Here is a 24530-nt window from a genome sequence, read left to right on the forward strand (position 1 = left end):
CAAAGAGTATTACATAAATAGAAGGAACTATAGTAGGAATTTGGCAAGAAACCAAGCGAAAAAGGAAGGATAAAATTTTGGTCACCAAAGGTTCCTCCTTTGGAGACGAACTTAACTTAAACTTTATTATGGGGAAGTAACTTGTTAATTAGGTCCATAATCATCACACAAAGAGTATTACATAAATAGAAGGAACTATAGTAGGAATTTCGCAAGAAACCAAGCGAAAAAGGAAGGATAAAATTTTGGTCACCAAAGGTTCCTCCTTTGGAGACGAACTTAACTTAAACTTTTTTATGGGGAAGTAACTTGTTAATTAGGTCCATAATCATCATACAATGAGTATTACATAAATAGAATGAACTATAGTAGGAATTTGGTAAGAAACCAAGCCAAAAAGGTAGGATAAAATTTTGGTCACCAAAGGTTCCTCCTTTGGAGACGAACTTACGTTAAACTTTATTATGGGGAAGTAACCTTTTAATTCGGTCCATAATCATCATACAATTAGTATTACATAAATAGAATGAACTATAGTATGAATTTGGGAAGAAACCAAGCCAAAAAGGTAGGATAAAATTTTGGTCACCAAAGGTTCCTACTTTGGAGACGAACTTAAGTTAAACTTTATTATCGGGAAGTAACTTGTTAATTAGGTCCATAATCATCATACAATTAGTATTACATAAATAGAATGAACTATAGTAGGAATTTGGCAAGAATCCAAGTGAAAAAGGAAGGATAAACTTTTGGTCACCAAAGGTTCCTCCTTTGGAGACGAACTTAACTTAAACTTTATTATGGGGAAGTAACTTGTTAATTAGGTCCATAATCATCATACAATGAGTATTACATAAATAGAATGAACTATAGTAGGAATTTGGGAAGAAACCAAGCCAAAAAGGTAGGATAAAATTTTGGTCACTAAAGGTTCCTCCTTTGGAGACGAACTTACGTTAAACTTTATTATGGGGAAGTAACTTGTTAATTAGGTCCATAATCATCATACAACGAGTATTACATAAAGAGAATGAACTATAGTAGGAATTTGGGAAGAAACAAAGCCAAAAAGGTAGGATAAAATTTTGGTCACCAAAGGTTCCTACTTTGGAGACGAACTTAAGTTAAACTTTATTATCCTGAACTAACTTGTTAATTAGGTCAATAATCATCATACAATTAGTATTACATAAATAGAATGAACTATAGTAGGAATTTGGCAAGAAACCAAGCGAAAAAGGATGGATAAAATTTTGGTCATCAAAGGTTCCTCCTTTGGAGACGAACTTAAGTTAAACTTTATTATCGGGAACTAACTTGTTAATTAGGTCAATAATCATCATACAATTAGTATTACATAAATAGAATGAACTATAGTAGGAATTTGGCAAGAAACCAAGCGAAAAAGGATGGATAAAATTTTGGTCACCAAAGGTTCCTCCTTTGGAGACGAACTTAACTTAAACTTTATTTTGGGAAAGTAACTTTTTAATTAGGTCAATAATCATCATACAATGAGTATTACGTAAATAGAATGAACTATAGTAGGAATTTGGGAAGAATCCAAGCGAAAAAGGAAGGATAAACTTTTGGTCACCAAAGGTTCCTCCTTTGGAGACGAACTTAAGTTAAACTTTATTATCGGAAAGTAACTTGTTAATTAGGTCCATAAACATCACACAATTAGTATTACTTAAATAGAATGAACTATAGTAGGAATTTGGGAAGAATCCAAGCGAAAAAGGAAGGATAAACTTTTGGTCACCAAAGGTTCCTCCTTTGGAGACGAACTTACGTTAAACTTTATTATGGGGAAGTAACTTGTTAATTAGGTCCATAAACATCACAGAATTAGTATTACTTAAATAGAATGAACTATAGTAGGAATTTGGCAAGAATCCAAGCGAAAAATAAAGGATAAACTTTTGGTCACCAAAGGTTCCTCCTTTGGAGACGAACTTAACTTAAACTTTATTATGGGGAAGTAACTTGTTAATTAGGTCCATAATCATCACACAAAGAGTATTACATAAATAGAAGGAACTATAGTAGGAATTTCACAAGAAACCAAGCGAAAAAGGAAGGATAAAATTTTGGTCACCAAAGGTTCCTCCTTTGGAGACGAACTTAACTTAAACTTTTTTATGGGGAAGTAACTTGTTAATTAGGTCCATAATCATCATACAATGAGTATTACATAAATAGAATGAACTATAGTAGGAATTTGGTAAGAAACCAAGCCAAAAAGGTAGGATAAAATTTTGGTCACCAAAGGTTCCTCCTTTGGAGACGAACTTACGTTAAACTTTATTATGGGGAAGTAACTTGTTAATTAGGTCCATAATCATCATACAATGAGTATTACATAAATAGAATGAACTATAGTAGGAATTTGGGAAGAAACCAAGCCAAAAAGGTAGGATAAAATTTTGGTCACCAAAGGTTCCTCCTTTGGAGACGAACTTACGTTAAACTTTATTATGGGGAAGTAACTTGTTAATTAGGTCCATAATCATCATACAATGAGTATTAAATAAATAGAATGAACTATAGTAGGAATTTGGGAAGAAACGAAGCCAAAAAGGTAGGATAAAATTTTGGTCACCAAAGGTTCCTACTTTGGAGACGAACTTAAGTTAAACTTTATTATCGGGAAGTAACTTGTTAATTAGGTCAATAATCATCATACAATTAGTATTACATAAATAGAATGAACTATAGTAGGAATTTGGCAAGAATCCAAGCGAAAAAGGAAGGATAAACTTTTGGTCACCAAAGGTTCCTCCTTTGGAGACGAACTTAAGTTAAACTTTATTATCTGAAAGTAACTTGTTAATTAGGTCCATAAACATCACACAATTAGTATTACTTAAATAGAATGAACTATAGTAGGAATTTGGGAAGAATCCAAGCGAAAAAGGAAGGATAAAATTTTGGTCACCAAAGGTTCCTCCTTTGGAGACGAACTTAACTTAAACTTTTTTATGGGGAAGTAACTTGTTAATTAGGTCCATAATCATCATACAATGAGTATTACATAAATAGAATGAACTATAGTAGGAATTTGGTAAGAAACCAAGCCAAAAAGGTAGGATAAAATTTTGGTCATCAAAGGTTCCTACGTTGGAGACGAACTTAAGTTAAACTTTATTATCGGGAAGTAACTTATTAATTAGGTCAATAATCATCATACAATTAGTATTACATAAATAGAATGAACTATAGTAGGAATTTGGCAAGAATCCAAGCGAAAAAGGAAGGATAAACTTTTGGTCACCAAAGGTTCCTCCTTTGGAGACGAACTTAACTTAAACTTTATTATGGGGAAGTAACTTGTTAATTAGGTCCATAATCATCACACAATGAGTATTACATAAATAGAATGACTATAGTAGGAATTTGGCAAGAAACCAAGCGAAAAAGGAAGGATAAAATTTTGGTCACCAAAGGTTCCTCCTTTGGAGACGAACTTAACTTAAACTTTATTTTGGGGAAGTAACTTGGTAATTAGGTCAATGATTATCATACAATGAGTATTACGTAAATAGAATGAACTATAGTAGGAATTTGGGAAGAATCCAAGCGAAAAAGGAAGGATAAACTTTTGGTCACCAAAGGTTCCTACTTTGGAGACGAACTTAAGTTAAACTTTATTATCGGAAAGTAACTTGTTAATTAGGTCCATAAACATCACACAATTAGTATTACTTAAATAGAATGAACTATAGTAGGAATTTGGCAAGAATCCAAGCGAAAAATAAAGGATAAACTTTTGGTCACCAAAGGTTCCTCCTTTGGAGACGAACTTAACTTAAACTTTATTTTGGGGAAGTAACTTGTTAATTAGGTCCATAATCATCACACAATGAGTATTACATAAATAGAATGAACTATAGTAGGAATTTGGCAAGCAACCAAGCGAAAAAGGAAGGATAAAATTTTGGTCACCAAAGGTTCCTCCTTTGGAGACGAACTTAACTTAAACTTTATTATGGGGAAGTAACTTGTTAATTAGGTCCATAATCATCATACAATGAGTATTACATAAATTGAATGAACTATAGTAGGAATTTGGGAAGAAACCAAGCCAAAAAGGTAGGATAAAATTTTGGTCACCAAAGGTTCCTCCTTTGGAGACGAACTTACGTTAAACTTTATTATGGGGAAGTAACTTGTTAATTAGGTCCATAATCATCATACAACGAGTATTACATAAAGAGAATGAACTATAGTAGGAATTTGGGAAGAAACCAAGCCAAAAAGGTAGGATAAAATTTTGGTCACCAAAGGTTCTTACTCTGGAGACGAACTTAAGTTAAACTTTATTATCCTGAACTAACTTGTTAATTAGGTCAATAATCATCATACAATTAGTATTACATAAATAGAATGAACTATAGTAGGAATTTGGCAAGAAACCAAGCCAAAAAGGATGGATAAAATTTTGGTCATCAAAGGTTCCTCCTTTGGAGACGAACTTAAGTTAAACTTTATTATCGGGAACTAACTTGTTAATTAGGTCAATAATCATCATACAATTAGTATTACATAAATAGAATGAACTATAGTAGGAATTTGGCAAGAAACCAAGCGAAAAAGGATGGATAAAATTTTGGTCACCAAAGGTTCCTCCATTGGAGACGAACTTAACTTAAACTTTATTTTGGGAAAGTAACTTGTTAATTAGGTCAATAATCATCATACAATGAGTATTACGTAAATAGAATGAACTATAGTAGGAATTTGGGAAGAATCCAAGCGAAAAAGGAAGGATAAACTTTTGGTCACCAAAGGTTCCTCCTTTGGAGACGAACTTAAGTTAAACTTTATTATCGGAAAGTAACTTGTTAATTAGGTCCATAAACATCACACAATTAGTATTACTTAAATAGAATGAACTATAGTAGGAATTTGGGAAGAATCCAAGCGAAAAAGGAAGGATAAACTTTTGGTCACCAAAGGTTCCTCCTTTGGAGACGAACTTACGTTAAACTTTATTATGGGGAAGTAACTTGTTAATTAGGTCCATAAACATCACAGAATTAGTATTACTTAAATAGAATGAACTATAGTAGGAATTTGGCAAGAATCCAAGCGAAAAATAAAGGATAAACTTTTGGTCACCAAAGGTTCCTCCTTTGGAGACGAACTTAACTTAAACTTTATTATGGGGAAGTAACTTGTTAATTAGGTCCATAATCATCACACAAAGAGTATTACATAAATAGAAGGAACTATAGTAGGAATTTCGCAAGAAACCAAGCGAAAAAGGAAGGATAAAATTTTGGTCACCAAAGGTTCCTCCTTTGGAGACGAACTTAACTTAAACTTTTTTATGGGGAAGTAACTTGTTAATTAGGTCCATAATCATCATACAATGAGTATTACATAAATAGAATGAACTATAGTAGGAATTTGGTAAGAAACCAAGCCAAAAAGGTAGGATAAAATTTTGGTCACCAAAGGTTCCTCCTTTGGAGACGAACTTACGTTAAACTTTATTATGGGGAAGTAACCTTTTAATTCGGTCCATAATCATCATACAATTAGTATTACATAAATAGAATGAACTATAGTATGAATTTGGGAAGAAACCAAGCCAAAAAGGTAGGATAAAATTTTGGTCACCAAAGGTTCCTACTTTGGAGACGAACTTAAGTTAAACTTTATTATCGGGAAGTAACTTGTTAATTAGGTCCATAATCATCATACAATTAGTATTACATAAATAGAATGAACTATAGTAGGAATTTGGCAAGAATCCAAGTGAAAAAGGAAGGATAAACTTTTGGTCACCAAAGGTTCCTCCTTTGGAGACGAACTTAACTTAAACTTTATTATGGGGAAGTAACTTGTTAATTAGGTCCATAATCATCATACAATGAGTATTACATAAATAGAATGAACTATAGTAGGAATTTGGGAAGAAACCAAGCCAAAAAGGTAGGATAAAATTTTGGTCACTAAAGGTTCCTCCTTTGGAGACGAACTTACGTTAAACTTTATTATGGGGAAGTAACTTGTTAATTAGGTCCATAATCATCATACAACGAGTATTACATAAAGAGAATGAACTATAGTAGGAATTTGGGATGAAACAAAGCCAAAAAGGTAGGATAAAATTTTGGTCACCAAAGGTTCCTACTTTGGAGACGAACTTAAGTTAAACTTTATTATCCTGAACTAACTTGTTAATTAGGTCAATAATCATCATACAATTAGTATTACATAAATAGAATGAACTATAGTAGGAATTTGGCAAGAAACCAAGCGAAAAAGGATGGATAAAATTTTGGTCATCAAAGGTTCCTCCTTTGGAGACGAACTTAAGTTAAACTTTATTATCGGGAACTAACTTGTTAATTAGGTCAATAATCATCATACAATTAGTATTACATAAATAGAATGAACTATAGTAGGAATTTGGCAAGAAACCAAGCGAAAAAGGATGGATAAAATTTTGGTCACCAAAGGTTCCTCCTTTGGAGACGAACTTAACTTAAACTTTATTTTGGGAAAGTAACTTTTTAATTAGGTCAATAATCATCATACAATGAGTATTACGTAAATAGAATGAACTATAGTAGGAATTTGGGAAGAATCCAAGCGAAAAAGGAAGGATAAACTTTTGGTCACCAAAGGTTCCTCCTTTGGAGACGAACTTAAGTTAAACTTTATTATCGGAAAGTAACTTGTTAATTAGGTCCATAAACATCACACAATTAGTATTACTTAAACAGAATGAACTATAGTAGGAATTTGGGAAGAATCCAAGCGAAAAAGGAAGGATAAACTTTTGGTCACCAAAGGTTCCTCCTTTGGAGACGAACTTACGTTAAACTTTATTATGGGGAAGTAACTTGTTAATTAGGTCCATAAACATCACAGAATTAGTATTACTTAAATAGAATGAACTATAGTAGGAATTTGGCAAGAATCCAAGCGAAAAATAAAGGATAAACTTTTGGTCACCAAAGGTTCCTCCTTTGGAGACGAACTTAACTTAAACTTTATTATGGGGAAGTAACTTGTTAATTAGGTCCATAATCATCACACAAAGAGTATTACATAAATAGAAGGAACTATAGTAGGAATTTCACAAGAAACCAAGCGAAAAAGGAAGGATAAAATTTTGGTCACCAAAGGTTCCTCCTTTGGAGACGAACTTAACTTAAACTTTTTTATGGGGAAGTAACTTGTTAATTAGGTCCATAATCATCATACAATGAGTATTACATAAATAGAATGAACTATAGTAGGAATTTGGTAAGAAACCAAGCCAAAAAGGTAGGATAAAATTTTGGTCACCAAAGGTTCCTCCTTTGGAGACGAACTTACGTTAAACTTTATTATGGGGAAGTAACTTGTTAATTAGGTCCATAATCATCATACAATGAGTATTACATAAATAGAATGAACTATAGTAGGAATTTGGGAAGAAACCAAGCCAAAAAGGTAGGATAAAATTTTGGTCACCAAAGGTTCCTCCTTTGGAGACGAACTTACGTTAAACTTTATTATGGGGAAGTAACTTGTTAATTAGGTCCATAATCATCATACAATGAGTATTAAATAAATAGAATGAACTATAGTAGGAATTTGGGAAGAAACGAAGCCAAAAAGGTAGGATAAAATTTTGGTCACCAAAGGTTCCTACTTTGGAGACGAACTTAAGTTAAACTTTATTATCGGGAAGTAACTTGTTAATTAGGTCAATAATCATCATACAATTAGTATTACATAAATAGAATGAACTATAGTAGGAATTTGGCAAGAATCCAAGCGAAAAAGGAAGGATAAACTTTTGGTCACCAAAGGTTCCTCCTTTGGAGACGAACTTAAGTTAAACTTTATTATCTGAAAGTAACTTGTTAATTAGGTCCATAAACATCACACAATTAGTATTACTTAAATAGAATGAACTATAGTAGGAATTTGGGAAGAATCCAAGCGAAAAAGGAAGGATAAAATTTTGGTCACCAAAGGTTCCTCCTTTGGAGACGAACTTAACTTAAACTTTTTTATGGGGAAGTAACTTGTTAATTAGGTCCATAATCATCATACAATGAGTATTACATAAATAGAATGAACTATAGTAGGAATTTGGTAAGAAACCAAGCCAAAAAGGTAGGATAAAATTTTGGTCATCAAAGGTTCCTACGTTGGAGACGAACTTAAGTTAAACTTTATTATCGGGAAGTAACTTATTAATTAGGTCAATAATCATCATACAATTAGTATTACATAAATAGAATGAACTATAGTAGGAATTTGGCAAGAATCCAAGCGAAAAAGGAAGGATAAACTTTTGGTCACCAAAGGTTCCTCCTTTGGAGACGAACTTAACTTAAACTTTATTATGGGGAAGTAACTTGTTAATTAGGTCCATAATCATCACACAATGAGTATTACATAAATAGAATGACTATAGTAGGAATTTGGCAAGAAACCAAGCGAAAAAGGAAGGATAAAATTTTGGTCACCAAAGGTTCCTCCTTTGGAGACGAACTTAACTTAAACTTTATTTTGGGGAAGTAACTTGGTAATTAGGTCAATGATTATCATACAATGAGTATTACGTAAATAGAATGAACTATAGTAGGAATTTGGGAAGAATCCAAGCGAAAAAGGAAGGATAAACTTTTGGTCACCAAAGGTTCCTACTTTGGAGACGAACTTAAGTTAAACTTTATTATCGGAAAGTAACTTATTAATTAGGTCCATAAACATCACACAATTAGTATTACTTAAATAGAATGAACTATAGTAGGAATTTGGCAAGAATCCAAGCGAAAAATAAAGGATAAACTTTTGGTCACCAAAGGTTCCTCCTTTGGAGACGAACTTAACTTAAACTTTATTTTGGGGAAGTAACTTGTTAATTAGGTCCATAATCATCACACAATGAGTATTACATAAATAGAATGAACTATAGTAGGAATTTGGCAAGCAACCAAGCGAAAAAGGAAGGATAAAATTTTGGTCACCAAAGGTTCCTCCTTTGGAGACGAACTTAACTTAAACTTTATTATGGGGAAGTAACTTGTTAATTAGGTCCATAATCATCATACAATGAGTATTACATAAATAGAATGAACTATAGTAGGAATTTGGGAAGAAACCAAGCCAAAAAGGTAGGATAAAATTTTGGTCACCAAAGGTTCCTCCTTTGGAGACGAACTTACGTTAAACTTTATTATGGGGAAGTAACTTGTTAATTAGGTCCATAATCATCATACAACGAGTATTACATAAAGAGAATGAACTATAGTAGGAATTTGGGAAGAAACCAAGCCAAAAAGGTAGGATAAAATTTTGGTCACCAAAGGTTCTTACTCTGGAGACGAACTTAAGTTAAACTTTATTATCCTGAACTAACTTGTTAATTAGGTCAATAATCATCATACAATTAGTATTACATAAATAGAATGAACTATAGTAGGAATTTGGCAAGAAACCAAGCCAAAAAGGATGGATAAAATTTTGGTCATCAAAGGTTCCTCCTTTGGAGACGAACTTAAGTTAAACTTTATTATCGGGAACTAACTTGTTAATTAGGTCAATAATCATCATACAATTAGTATTACATAAATAGAATGAACTATAGTAGGAATTTGGCAAGAAACCAAGCGAAAAAGGATGGATAAAATTTTGGTCACCAAAGGTTCCTCCTTTGGAGACGAACTTAACTTAAACTTTATTTTGGGAAAGTAACTTGTTAATTAGGTCAATAATCATCATACAATGAGTATTACGTAAATAGAATGAACTATAGTAGGAATTTGGGAAGAATCCAAGCGAAAAAGGAAGGATAAACTTTTGGTCACCAAAGGTTCCTCCTTTGGAGACGAACTTAAGTTAAACTTTATTATCGGAAAGTAACTTGTTAATTAGGTCCATAAACATCACACAATTAGTATTACTTAAATAGAATGAACTATAGTAGGAATTTGGGAAGAATCCAAGCGAAAAAGGAAGGATAAACTTTTGGTCACCAAAGGTTCCTCCTTTGGAGACGAACTTACGTTAAACTTTATTATGGGGAAGTAACTTGTTAATTAGGTCCATAAACATCACAGAATTAGTATTACTTAAATAGAATGAACTATAGTAGGAATTTGGCAAGAATCCAAGCGAAAAATAAAGGATAAACTTTTGGTCACCAAAGGTTCCTCCTTTGGAGACGAACTTAACTTAAACTTTATTATGGGGAAGTAACTTGTTAATTAGGTCCATAATCATCACACAAAGAGTATTACATAAATAGAAGGAACTATAGTAGGAATTTGGCAAGAAACCAAGCGAAAAAGGAAGGATAAAATTTTGGTCACCAAAGGTTCCTCCTTTGGAGACGAACTTAACTTAAACTTTATTATGGGGAAGTAACTTGTTAATTAGGTCCATAATCATCACACAAAGAGTATTACATAAATAGAAGGAACTATAGTAGGAATTTCGCAAGAAACCAAGCGAAAAAGGAAGGATAAAATTTTGGTCACCAAAGGTTCCTCCTTTGGAGACGAACTTAACTTAAACTTTTTTATGGGGAAGTAACTTGTTAATTAGGTCCATAATCATCATACAATGAGTATTACATAAATAGAATGAACTATAGTAGGAATTTGGTAAGAAACCAAGCCAAAAAGGTAGGATAAAATTTTGGTCACCAAAGGTTCCTCCTTTGGAGACGAACTTATGTTAAACTTTATTATGGGGAAGTAACCTTTTAATTCGGTCCATAATCATCATACAATTAGTATTACATAAATAGAATGAACTATAGTATGAATTTGGGAAGAAACCAAGCCAAAAAGGTAGGATAAAATTTTGGTCACCAAAGGTTCCTACTTTGGAGACGAACTTAAGTTAAACTTTATTATCGGGAAGTAACTTGTTAATTAGGTCCATAATCATCATACAATTAGTATTACATAAATAGAATGAACTATAGTAGGAATTTGGCAAGAATCCAAGTGAAAAAGGAAGGATAAACTTTTGGTCACCAAAGGTTCCTCCTTTGGAGACGAACTTAACTTAAACTTTATTATGGGGAAGTAACTTGTTAATTAGGTCCATAATCATCATACAATGAGTATTACATAAATAGAATGAACTATAGTAGGAATTTGGGAAGAAACCAAGCCAAAAAGGTAGGATAAAATTTTGGTCACCAAAGGTTCCTCCTTTGGAGACGAACTTACTTTAAACTTTATTATGGGGAAGTAACTTGTTAATTAGGTCCATAATCATCATACAATGAGTATTACATAAATAGAATGAACTATAGTAGGAATTTGGGAAGAAACCAAGCCAAAAAGGTAGGATAAAATTTTGGTCACCAGAGGTTCCTACTTTGGAGACGAACTTAAGTTAAACTTTATTATCGGGAAGTAACTTGTTAATTAGGTCAATAATCATCATACAATTAGTATTACATAAATAGAATGAACTATAGTAGGAATTTGGCAAGAATCCAAGCGAAAAAGGAAGGATAAACTTTTGGTCACCAAAGGTTCCTCCTTTGGAGACGAACATAACTTAAACTTTATTATGGGGAAGTAACTTGTTAATTAGGTCCATAATCATCACACAATGAGTATTACATAAATAGAATGACTATAGTAGGAATTTGGCAAGAAACCAAGCGAAAAAGGAAGGATAAAATTTTGGTCACCAAAGGTTCCTCCTTTCGAGACGAACTTAACTTAAACTTTATTTTGGGGAAGTAACTTGGTAATTAGGTCAATGATTATCATACAATGAGTATTACGTAAATAGAATGAACTATAGTAGGAATTTGGGAAGAATCCAAGCGAAAAAGGAAGGATAAACTTTTGGTCACCAAAGGTTCCTACTTTGGAGACGAACTTAAGTTAAACTTTATTATCGGAAAGTAACTTGTTAATTAGGTCCATAAACATCACACAATTAGTATTACTTAAATAGAATGAACTATAGTAGGAATTTGGGAAGAAACAAAGCCAAAAAGGTAGGATAAAATTTTGGTCACCAAAGGTTCCTCCTTTGGAGACGAACTTACGTTAAACTTTATTATGGGGAAGTAACTTGTTAATTAGGTCCATAATCATCATACAACGAGTATTAAATAAATAGAATGAACTATAGTAGGAATTTGGGAAGAAACGAAGCCAAAAAGGTAGGATAAAATTTTGGTCACCAAAGGTTCCTACTTTGGAGACGAACTTAAGTTAAACTTTATTATCGGGAAGTAACTTGTTAATTAGGTCAATAATCATCATACAATTAGTATTACATAAATAGAATGAACTATAGTAGGAATTTGGCAAGAATCCAAGCGAAAAAGGAAGGATAAACTTTTGGTCACCAAAGGTTCCTCCTTTGGAGACGAACTTAAGTTAAACTTTATTATCTGAAAGTAACTTGTTAATTAGGTCCATAAACATCACACAATTAGTATTACTTAAATAGAATGAACTATAGTAGGAATTTGGGAAGAATCCAAGCGAAAAAGGAAGGATAAAATTTTGGTCACCAAAGGTTCCTCCTTTGGAGACGAACTTAACTTAAACTTTTTTATGGGGAAGTAACTTGTTAATTAGGTCCATAATCATCATACAATGAGTATTACATAAATAGAATGAACTATAGTAGGAATTTGGTAAGAAACCAAGCCAAAAAGGTAGGATAAAATTTTGGTCATCAAAGGTTCCTACGTTGGAGACGAACTTAAGTTAAACTTTATTATCGGGAAGTAACTTATTAATTAGGTCAATAATCATCATACAATTAGTATTACATAAATAGAATGAACTATAGTAGGAATTTGGCAAGAATCCAAGCGAAAAAGGAAGGATAAACTTTTGGTCACCAAAGGTTCCTCCTTTGGAGACGAACTTAACTTAAACTTTATTATGGGGAAGTAACTTGTTAATTAGGTCCATAATCATCACACAATGAGTATTACATAAATAGAATGACTATAGTAGGAATTTGGCAAGAAACCAAGCGAAAAAGGAAGGATAAAATTTTGGTCACCAAAGGTTCCTCCTTTGGAGACGAACTTAACTTAAACTTTATTTTGGGGAAGTAACTTGGTAATTAGGTCAATGATTATCATACAATGAGTATTACGTAAATAGAATGAACTATAGTAGGAATTTGGGAAGAATCCAAGCGAAAAAGGAAGGATAAACTTTTGGTCACCAAAGGTTCCTACTTTGGAGACGAACTTAAGTTAAACTTTATTATCGGAAAGTAACTTGTTAATTAGGTCCATAAACATCACACAATTAGTATTACTTAAATAGAATGAACTATAGTAGGAATTTGGCAAGAATCCAAGCGAAAAATAAAGGATAAACTTTTGGTCACCAAAGGTTCCTCCTTTGGAGACGAACTTAACTTAAACTTTATTTTGGGGAAGTAACTTGTTAATTAGGTCCATAATCATCACACAATGAGTATTACATAAATAGAATGAACTATAGTAGGAATTTGGCAAGCAACCAAGCGAAAAAGGAAGGATAAAATTTTGGTCACCAAAGGTTCCTCCTTTGGAGACGAACTTAACTTAAACTTTATTATGGGGAAGTAACTTGTTAATTAGGTCCATAATCATCATACAATGAGTATTACATAAATAGAATGAACTATAGTAGGAATTTGGGAAGAAACCAAGCCAAAAAGGTAGGATAAAATTTTGGTCACCAAAGGTTCCTCCTTTGGAGACGAACTTACGTTAAACTTTATTATGGGGAAGTAACTTGTTAATTAGGTCCATAATCATCATACAACGAGTATTACATAAAGAGAATGAACTATAGTAGGAATTTGGGAAGAAACCAAGCCAAAAAGGTAGGATAAAATTTTGGTCACCAAAGGTTCTTACTCTGGAGACGAACTTAAGTTAAACTTTATTATCCTGAACTAACTTGTTAATTAGGTCAATAATCATCATACAATTAGTATTACATAAATAGAATGAACTATAGTAGGAATTTGGGAAGAAACCAAGCCAAAAAGGTAGGATAAAATTTTGGTCACCAAAGGTTCCTCCTTTGGAGACGAACTTACGTTAAACTTTATTATGGGGAAGTAACTTGTTAATTAGGTCCATAATCATCATACAACGAGTATTACATAAAGAGAATGAACTATAGTAGGAATTTGGGAAGAAACCAAGCCAAAAAGGTAGGATAAAATTTTGGTCACCAAAGGTTCCTACTTTGGAGACGAACTTAAGTTAAACTTTATTATCCTGAACTAACTTGTTAATTACGTCAATAATCATCATACAATTAGTATTACATAAATAGAATGAACTATAGTAGGAATTTGGCAAGAAACCAAGCCAAAAAGGATGGATAAAATTTTGGTCATCAAAGGTTCCTCCTTTGGAGACGAACTTAAGTTAAACTTTATTATCGGGAACTAACTTGTTAATTAGGTCAATAATCATCATACAATTAGTATTACATAAATAGAATGAACTATAGTAGGAATTTGGCAAGAAACCAAGCGAAAAAGGATGGATAAAATTTTGGTCACCAAAGGTTCCTCCTTTGGAGACGAACTTAACTTAAACTTTATTTTGGGAAAGTAACTTGTTAATTAGGTCAATAATCATCATACAATGAGTATTACGTAAATAGAATGAACTATAGTAGGAATTTGGGAAGAATCCAAGCGAAAAAGGAAGGATAAACTTTTGGTCACCAAAGGTTCCTCCTTTGGAGACGAACTTAAGTTAAACTTTATTATCGGAAAGTAACTTGTTAATTAGGTCCATAAACATCACACAATTAGTATTACTTAAATAGAATGAACTATAGTAGGAATTTGGGAAGAATCCAAGCGAAAAAGGAAGGATAAACTTTTGGTCACCAAAGGTTCCTCCTTTGGAGACGAACTTACGTTAAACTTTATTATGGGGAAGTAACTTGTTAATTAGGTCCATAAACATCACAGAATTAGTATTACTTAAATAGAATGAACTATAGTAGGAATTTGGCAAGAATCCAAGCGAAAAATAAAGGATAAACTTTTGGTCACCAAAGGTTCCTCCTTTGGAGACGAACTTAACTTAAACTTTATTATGGGGAAGTAACTTGTTAATTAGGTCCATAATCATCACACAAAGAGTATTACATAAATAGAAGGAACTATAGTAGGAATTTGGCAAGAAACCAAGCGAAAAAGGAAGGATAAAATTTTGGTCACCAAAGGTTCCTCCTTTGGAGACGAACTTAACTTAAACTTTATTATGGGGAAGTAACTTGTTAATTAGGTCCATAATCATCACACAAAGAGTATTACATAAATAGAAGGAACTATAGTAGGAATTTCGCAAGAAACCAAGCGAAAAAGGAAGGATAAAATTTTGGTCACCAAAGGTTCCTCCTTTGGAGACGAACTTAACTTAAACTTTTTTATGGGGAAGTAACTTGTTAATTAGGTCCATAATCATCATACAATGAGTATTACATAAATAGAATGAACTATAGTAGGAATTTGGTAAGAAACCAAGCCAAAAAGGTAGGATAAAATTTTGGTCACCAAAGGTTCCTCCTTTGGAGACGAACTTACGTTAAACTTTATTATGGGGAAGTAACCTTTTAATTCGGTCCATAATCATCATACAATTAGTATTACATAAATAGAATGAACTATAGTATGAATTTGGGAAGAAACCAAGCCAAAAAGGTAGGATAAAATTTTGGTCACCAAAGGTTCCTACTTTGGAGACGAACTTAAGTTAAACTTTATTATCGGGAAGTAACTTGTTAATTAGGTCCATAATCATCATACAATTAGTATTACATAAATAGAATGAACTATAGTAGGAATTTGGCAAGAATCCAAGTGAAAAAGGAAGGATAAACTTTTGGTCACCAAAGGTTCCTCCTTTGGAGACGAACTTAACTTAAACTTTATTATGGGGAAGTAACTTGTTAATTAGGTCCATAATCATCATACAATGAGTATTACATAAATAGAATGAACTATAGTAGGAATTTGGGAAGAAACCAAGCCAAAAAGGTAGGATAAAATTTTGGTCACCAAAGGTTCCTCCTTTGGAGACGAACTTACTTTAAACTTTATTATGGGGAAGTAACTTGTTAATTAGGTCCATAATCATCATACAATGAGTATTACATAAATAGAATGAACTATAGTAGGAATTTGGGAAGAAACCAAGCCAAAAAGGTAGGATAAAATTTTGGTCACCAGAGGTTCCTACTTTGGAGACGAACTTAAGTTAAACTTTATTATCGGGAAGTAACTTGTTAATTAGGTCAATAATCATCATACAATTAGTATTACATAAATAGAATGAACTATAGTAGGAATTTGGCAAGAATCCAAGCGAAAAAGGAAGGATAAACTTTTGGTCACCAAAGGTTCCTCCTTTGGAGACGAACATAACTTAAACTTTATTATGGGGAAGTAACTTGTTAATTAGGTCCATAATCATCACACAATGAGTATTACATAAATAGAATGACTATAGTAGGAATTTGGCAAGAAACCAAGCGAAAAAGGAAGGATAAAATTTTGGTCACCAAAGGTTCCTCCTTTCGAGACGAACTTAACTTAAACTTTATTTTGGGGAAGTAACTTGGTAATTAGGTCAATGATTATCATACAATGAGTATTACGTAAATAGAATGAACTATAGTAGGAATTTGGGAAGAATCCAAGCGAAAAAGGAAGGATAAACTTTTGGTCACCAAAGGTTCCTACTTTGGAGACGAACTTAAGTTAAACTTTATTATCGGAAAGTAACTTGTTAATTAGGTCCATAAACATCACACAATTAGTATTACTTAAATAGAATGAACTATAGTAGGAATTTGGCAAGAATCCAAGCGAAAAATAAAGGATAAACTTTTGGTCACCAAAGGTTCCTCCTTTGGAGACGAACTTAACTTAAACTTTATTTTGGGGAAGTAACTTGTTAATTAGGTCCATAATCATCACACAATGAGTATTACATAAATAGAATGAACTATAGTAGGAATTTGGCAAGCAACCAAGCGAAAAAGGAAGGATAAAATTTTGGTCACCAAAGGTTCCTCCTTTGGAGACGAACTTACGTTAAACTTTATTATGGGGAAGTAACTTGTTAATTAGGTCCATAAACATCACAGAATTAGTATTACTTAAATAGAATGAACTATAGTAGGAATTTGGCAAGAATCCAAGCGAAAAATAAAGGATAAACTTTTGGTCACCAAAGGTTCCTCCTTTGGAGACGAACTTAACTTAAACTTTTTTATGGGGAAGTATCTTGTTAATTAGGTCCATAATCATCATACAATGAGTATTACATAAATAGAATGAACTATAGTAGGAATTTGGTAAGAAACCAAGCCAAAAAGGTAGGATAAAATTTTGGTCACCAAAGGTTCCTCCTTTGGAGACGAACTTACGTTAAACTTTATTATGGGGAAGTAACCTTTTAATTCGGTCCATAATCATCATACAATTAGTATTACATAAATAGAATGAACTATAGTATGAATTTGGGAAGAAACCAAGCCAAAAAGGTAGGATAAAATTTTGGTCACCAAAGGTTCCTACTTTGGAGACGAACTTAAGTTAAACTTTATTATCGGGAAGTAACTTGTTAATTAGGTCCATAATCATCATACAATTAGTATTACATAAATAGAATGAACTATAGTAGGAATTTGGCAAGAATCCAAGTGAAAAAGGAAGGATAAACTTTTGGTCACCAAAGGTTCCTCCTTTGGAGACGAACTTAACTTAAACTTTATTTTGGGGAAGTAACTTGGTAATTAGTTCAATGATTATCATACAATGAGTATTACGTAAATAGAATGAACTATAGTAGGAATTTGGGAAGAATCCAAGCGAAAAAGGAAGGATAAACTTTTGGTCACCAAAGGTTCCTACTTTGGAGAAGAACTTAAGTTAAACTTTATTATCGGAAAGTAACTTGTTAATTAGGTCCATAAACATCACACAATTAGTATTACTTAAATAGAATGAACTATAGTAGGAATTTGGCAAGAATCCAAGCGAAAAATAAAGGATAAACTTTTGGTCACCAAAGGTTCCTCCTTTGGAGACGAACTTAACTTAAACTTTATTTTGGGGAAGTAACTTGTTAATTAGGTCCATAATCATCACACAATGAGTATTACATAAATAGAATGAACTATAGTAGGAATTTGGCAAGCAACCAAGCGAAAAAGGAAGGATAAAATTTTGGTCACCAAAGGTTCCTCCTTTGGAGACGAACTTAACTTAAACTTTATTATGGGGAAGTAACTTGTTAATTAGGTCCATAATCATCATACAATGAGTATTACATAAATAGAATGAACTATAGTAGGAATTTGGGAAGAAACCAAGCCAAAAAGGTAGGATAAAATTTTGGTCACCAAAGGTTCCTCCTTTGGAGACGAACTTACGTTAAACTTTATTATGGGGAAGTAACTTGTTAATTAGGTCCATAATCATCATACAACGAGTATTACATAAAGAGAATGAACTATAGTAGGAATTTGGGAAGAAACCAAGCCAAAAAGGTAGGATAAAATTTTGGTCACCAAAGGTTCCTACTTTGGAGACGAACTTAAGTTAAACTTTATTATCCTGAACTAACTTGTTAATTACGTCAATAATCATCATACAATTAGTATTACATAAATAGAATGAACTATAGTAGGAATTTGGCAAGAAACCAAGCCAAAAAGGATGGATAAAATTTTGGTCATCAAAGGTTCCTCCTTTGGAGACGAACTTAAGTTAAACTTTATTATCGGGAACTAACTTGTTAATTAGGTCAATAATCATCATACAATTAGTATTACATAAATAGAATGAACTATAGTAGGAATTTGGCAAGAAACCAAGCGAAAAAGGATGGATAAAATTTTGGTCACCAAAGGTTCCTCCTTTGGAGACGAACTTAACTTAAACTTTATTTTGGGAAAGTAACTTGTTAATTAGGTCAATAATCATCATACAATGAGTATTACGTAAATAGAATGAACTATAGTAGGAATTTGGGAAGAATCCAAGCGAAAAAGGAAGGATAAACTTTTGGTCACCAAAGGTTCCTCCTTTGGAGACGAACTTAAGTTAAACTTTATTATCGGAAAGTAACTTGTTAATTAGGTCCATAAACATCACACAATTAGTATTACTTAAATAGAATGAACTATAGTAGGAATTTGGGAAGAATCCAAGCGAAAAAGGAAGGATAAACTTTTGGTCACCAAAGGTTCCTCCTTTGGAGACGAACTTACGTTAAACTTTATTATGGGGAAGTAACTTGTTAATTAGGTCCATAAACATCACAGAATTAGTATTACTTAAATAGAATGAACTATAGTAGGAATTTGGCAAGAATCCAAGCGAAAAATAAAGGATAAACTTTTGGTCACCAAAGGTTCCTCCTTTGGAGACGAACTTAACTTAAACTTTATTATGGGGAAGTAACTTGTTAATTAGGTCCATAATCATCACACAAAGAGTATTACATAAATAGAAGGAACTATAGTAGGAATTTGGCAAGAAACCAAGCGAAAAAGGAAGGATAAAATTTTGGTCACCAAAGGTTCCTCCTTTGGAGACGAACTTAACTTAAACTTTTTTATGGGGAAGTAACTTGTTAATTAGGTCCATAATCATCATACAATGAGTATTACATAAATAGAATGAACTATAGTAGGAATTTGGGAAGAAACCAAGCCAAAAAGGTAGGATAAAATTTTGGTCACCAAAGGTTCCTCCTTTGGAGACGAACTTACGTTAAACTTTATTATGGGGAAGTAACTTGTTAATTAGGTCCATAATCATCATACAACGAGTATTACATAAAGAGAATGAACTATAGTAGGAATTTGGGAAGAAACCAAGCCAAAAAGGTAGGATAAAATTTTGGTCACCAAAGGTTCCTACTTTGGAGACGAACTTAAGTTAAACTTTATTATCCTGAACTAACTTGTTAATTACGTCAATAATCATCATACAATTAGTATTACATAAATAGAATGAACTATAGTAGGAATTTGGCAAGAAACCAAGCCAAAAAGGATGGATAAAATTTTGGTCATCAAAGGTTCCTCCTTTGGAGACGAACTTAAGTTAAACTTTATTATCGGGAACTAACTTGTTAATTAGGTCAATAATCATCATACAATTAGTATTACATAAATAGAATGAACTATAGTAGGAATTTGGCAAGAAACCAAGCGAAAAAGGATGGATAAAATTTTGGTCACCAAAGGTTCCTCCTTTGGAGACGAACTTAACTTAAACTTTATTTTGGGAAAGTAACTTGTTAATTAGGTCAATAATCATCATACAATGAGTATTACGTAAATAGAATGAACTATAGTAGGAATTTGGGAAGAATCCAAGCGAAAAAGGAAGGATAAACTTTTGGTCACCAAAGGTTCCTCCTTTGGAGACGAACTTAAGTTAAACTTTATTATCGGAAAGTAACTTGTTAATTAGGTCCATAAACATCACACAATTAGTATTACTTAAATAGAATGAACTATAGTAGGAATTTGGGAAGAATCCAAGCGAAAAAGGAAGGATAAACTTTTGGTCACCAAAGGTTCCTCCTTTGGAGACGAACTTACGTTAAACTTTATTATGGGGAAGTAACTTGTTAATTAGGTCCATAAACATCACAGAATTAGTATTACTTAAATAGAATGAACTATAGTAGGAATTTGGCAAGAATCCAAGCGAAAAATAAAGGATAAACTTTTGGTCACCAAAGGTTCCTCCTTTGGAGACGAACTTAACTTAAACTTTATTATGGGGAAGTAACTTGTTAATTAGGTCCATAATCATCACACAAAGAGTATTACATAAATAGAAGGAACTATAGTAGGAATTTGGCAAGAAACCAAGCGAAAAAGGAAGGATAAAATTTTGGTCACCAAAGGTTCCTCCTTTGGAGACGAACTTAACTTAAACTTTTTTATGGGGAAGTAACTTGTTAATTAGGTCCATAATCATCATACAATGAGTATTACATAAATAGAATGAACTATAGTAGGAATTTGGTAAGAAACCAAGATAAAAAGGTAGGATAAAATTTTGGTCACCAAAGGTTCCTCCTTTGGAGACGAACTTACGTTAAACTTTATTATGGGGAAGTAACCTTTTAATTCGGTCCATAATCATCATACAATTAGTATTACATAAATAGAATGAACTATAGTATGAATTTGGGAAGAAACCAAGCCAAAAAGGTAGGATAAAATTTTGGTCACCAAAGGTTTCTACTTTGGAGACGAACTTAAGTTAAACTTTATTATCGGGAAGTAACTTGTTAATTAGGTCCATAATCATCATACAATTAGTATTACATAAATAGAATGAACTATAGTAGGAATTTGGCAAGAATCCAAGTGAAAAAGGAAGGATAAACTTTTGGTCACCAAAGGTTCCTCCTTTGGAGACGAACTTAACTTAAACTTTATTATGGGGAAGTAACTTGTTAATTAGGTCCATAATCATCATACAATGAGTATTACATAAATAGAATGAACTATAGTAGGAATTTGGGAAGAAACCAAGCCAAAAAGGTAGGATAAAATTTTGGTCACCAAAGGTTCCTCCTTTGGAGACGAACTTACGTTAAACTTTATTATGGGGAAGTAACTTGTTAATTAGGTCCATAATCATCATACAATGAGTATTACATAAATAGAATGAACTATAGTAGGAATTTGGGAAGAAACCAAGCCAAAAAGGTAGGATAAAATTTTGGTCACCAAAGGTTCCTACTTTGGAGACGAACTTAAGTTAAACTTTATTATCGGGAAGTAACTTGTTAATTAGGTCAATAATCATCATACAATTAGTATTACATAAATAGAATGAACTATAGTAGGAATTTGGCAAGAATCCAAGCGAAAAAGGAAGGATAAACTTTTGGTCACCAAAGGTTCCTCCTTTGGAGACGAACTTAACTTAAACTTTATTATGGGGAAGTAACTTGTTAATTAGGTCCATAATCATCACACAATGAGTATTACTTAAAGAGAATGAACTATAGTAGGAATTTGGCAAGAAACCAAGCGAAAAAGGAAGGATAAAATTTTGGTCACCAAAGGTTCCTCCTTTGGAGACGAACTTAACTTAAACTTTATTTTGGGAAAGTAACTTGGTAATTATGTCAATGATTATCATACAATGAGTATTACGTAAATAGAATGAACTATAGTAGGAATTTGGGAAGAATCCAAGCGAAAAAGGAAGGATAAACTTTTGGTCACCAAAGGTTCCTACTTTGGAGACGAACTTAAGTTAAACTTTATTATCGGAAAGTAACTTGTTAATTAGGTCCATAAACATCACACAATTAGTATTACTTAAATAGAATGAACTATAGTAGGAATTTGGCAAGAATCCAAGCGAAAAATAAAGGATAAACTTTTGGTCACAAAAGTTTCCTCCTTTGGAGACGAACTTAACTTAAACTTTATTTTGGGGAAGTAACTTGTTAATTAGGTCCATAATCATCACACAATGAGTATTACATAAATAGAATGAACTATAGTAGGAATTTGGCAAGAAACCAAGCGAAAAAGGAAGGATAAAATTTTGGTCACCAAAGGTTCCTCCTTTGGAGACGAACTTAACTTAAACTTTTTTATGGGGAAGTAACTTGTTAATTAGGTCCATAATCATCATACAATGAGTATTACATAAATAGAATGAACTATAGTAGGAATTTGGTAAGAAACCAAGCCAAAAAGGTAGGATAAAATTTTGGTCACCAAAGGTTCCTCCTTTGGAGACGAACTTACGTTAAACTTTATTATCGGAAAGTAACTTGTTAATTAGGTCCATAAACATCACACAATTAGTATTACTTAAATAGAATGAACTATAGTAGGAATTTGGGAAGAATCCAAGCGAAAAAGGAAGGATAAACTTTTGGTCACCAAAGGTTCCTCCTTTGGAGACGAACTTACGTTAAACTTTATTATGGGGAAGTAACTTGTTAATTAGGTCCATAAACATCACAGAATTAGTATTACTTAAATAGAATGAACTATAGTAGGAATTTGGCAAGAATCCAAGCGAAAAATAAAGGATAAACTTTTGGTCACCAAAGGTTCCTCCTTTGGAGACGAACTTAACTTAAACTTTATTTTGGGGAAGTAACTTGTTAATTAGGTCCATAATCATCACACAATGAGTATTACATAAATAGAATGAACTATAGTAGGAATTTGGCAAGCAACCAAGCGAAAAAGGAAGGATAAAATTTTGGTCACCAAAGGTTCCTCCTTTGGAGACGAACTTAACTTAAACTTTATTATGGGGAAGTAACTTGTTAATTAGGTCCATAATCATCATACAATGAGTATTACATAAATAGAATGAACTATAGTAGGAATTTGGGAAGAAACCAAGCCAAAAAGGTAGGATAAAATTTTGGTCACCAAAGGTTCCTCCTTTGGAGACGAACTTACGTTAAACTTTATTATGGGGAAGTAACTTGTTAATTAGGTCCATAATCATCATACAACGAGTATTACATAAAGAGAATGAACTATAGTAGGAATTTGGGAAGAAACCAAGCCAAAAAGGTAGGATAAAATTTTGGTCACCAAAGGTTCCTACTTTGGAGACGAACTTAAGTTAAACTTTATTATCCTGAACTAACTTGTTAATTAGGTCAATAATCATCATACAATTAGTATTACATAAATAGAATGAACTATAGTAGGAATTTGGCAAGAAACCAAGCGAAAAAGGATGGATAAAATTTTGGTCATCAAAGGTTCCTCCTTTGGAGACGAACTTAAGTTAAACTTTATTATCGGGAACTAACTTGTTAATTAGGTCAATAATCATCTTACAATTAGTATTACATAAATAGAATGAACTATAGTAGGAATTTGGCAAGAAACCAAGCGAAAAAGGATGGATAAAATTTTGGTCACCAAAGGTTCCTCCTTTGGAGACGAACTTAACTTAAACTTTATTTTGGGAAAGTAACTTGTTAATTAGGTCAATAATCATCATACAATGAGTATTACGTAAATAGAATGAACTATAGTAGGAATTTGGGAAGAATCCAAGCGAAAAAGGAAGGATAAACTTTTGGTCACCAAAGGTTCCTCCTTTGGAGACGAACTTAAGTTAAACTTTATTATCGGAAAGTAACTTGTTAATTAGGTCCATAAACATCACACAATTAGTATTACTTAAATAGAATGAACTATAGTAGGAATTTGGGAAGAATCCAAGCGAAAAAGGAAGGATAAACTTTTGGTCACCAAAGGTTCCTCCTTTGGAGACGAACTTACGTTAAACTTTATTATGGGGAAGTAACTTGTTAATTAGGTCCATAAACATCATAGAATTAGTATTACTTAAATAGAATGAACTATAGTAGGAATTTGGCAAGAATCCAAGCGAAAAATAAAGGATAAACTTTTGGTCACCAAAGGTTCCTCCTTTGGAGACGAACTTAACTTAAACTTTATTATGAGGAAGTAACTTGTTAATTAGGACCATAATCATCACACAAAGAG

Source organism: Medicago sativa, chromosome 4 (genome assembly GCF_051527215.1).
Source record: "Medicago sativa cultivar Bolivia chromosome 4, Bolivia_mono, whole genome shotgun sequence".
Taxonomy (NCBI): Eukaryota; Viridiplantae; Streptophyta; class Magnoliopsida; order Fabales; family Fabaceae; genus Medicago; species Medicago sativa.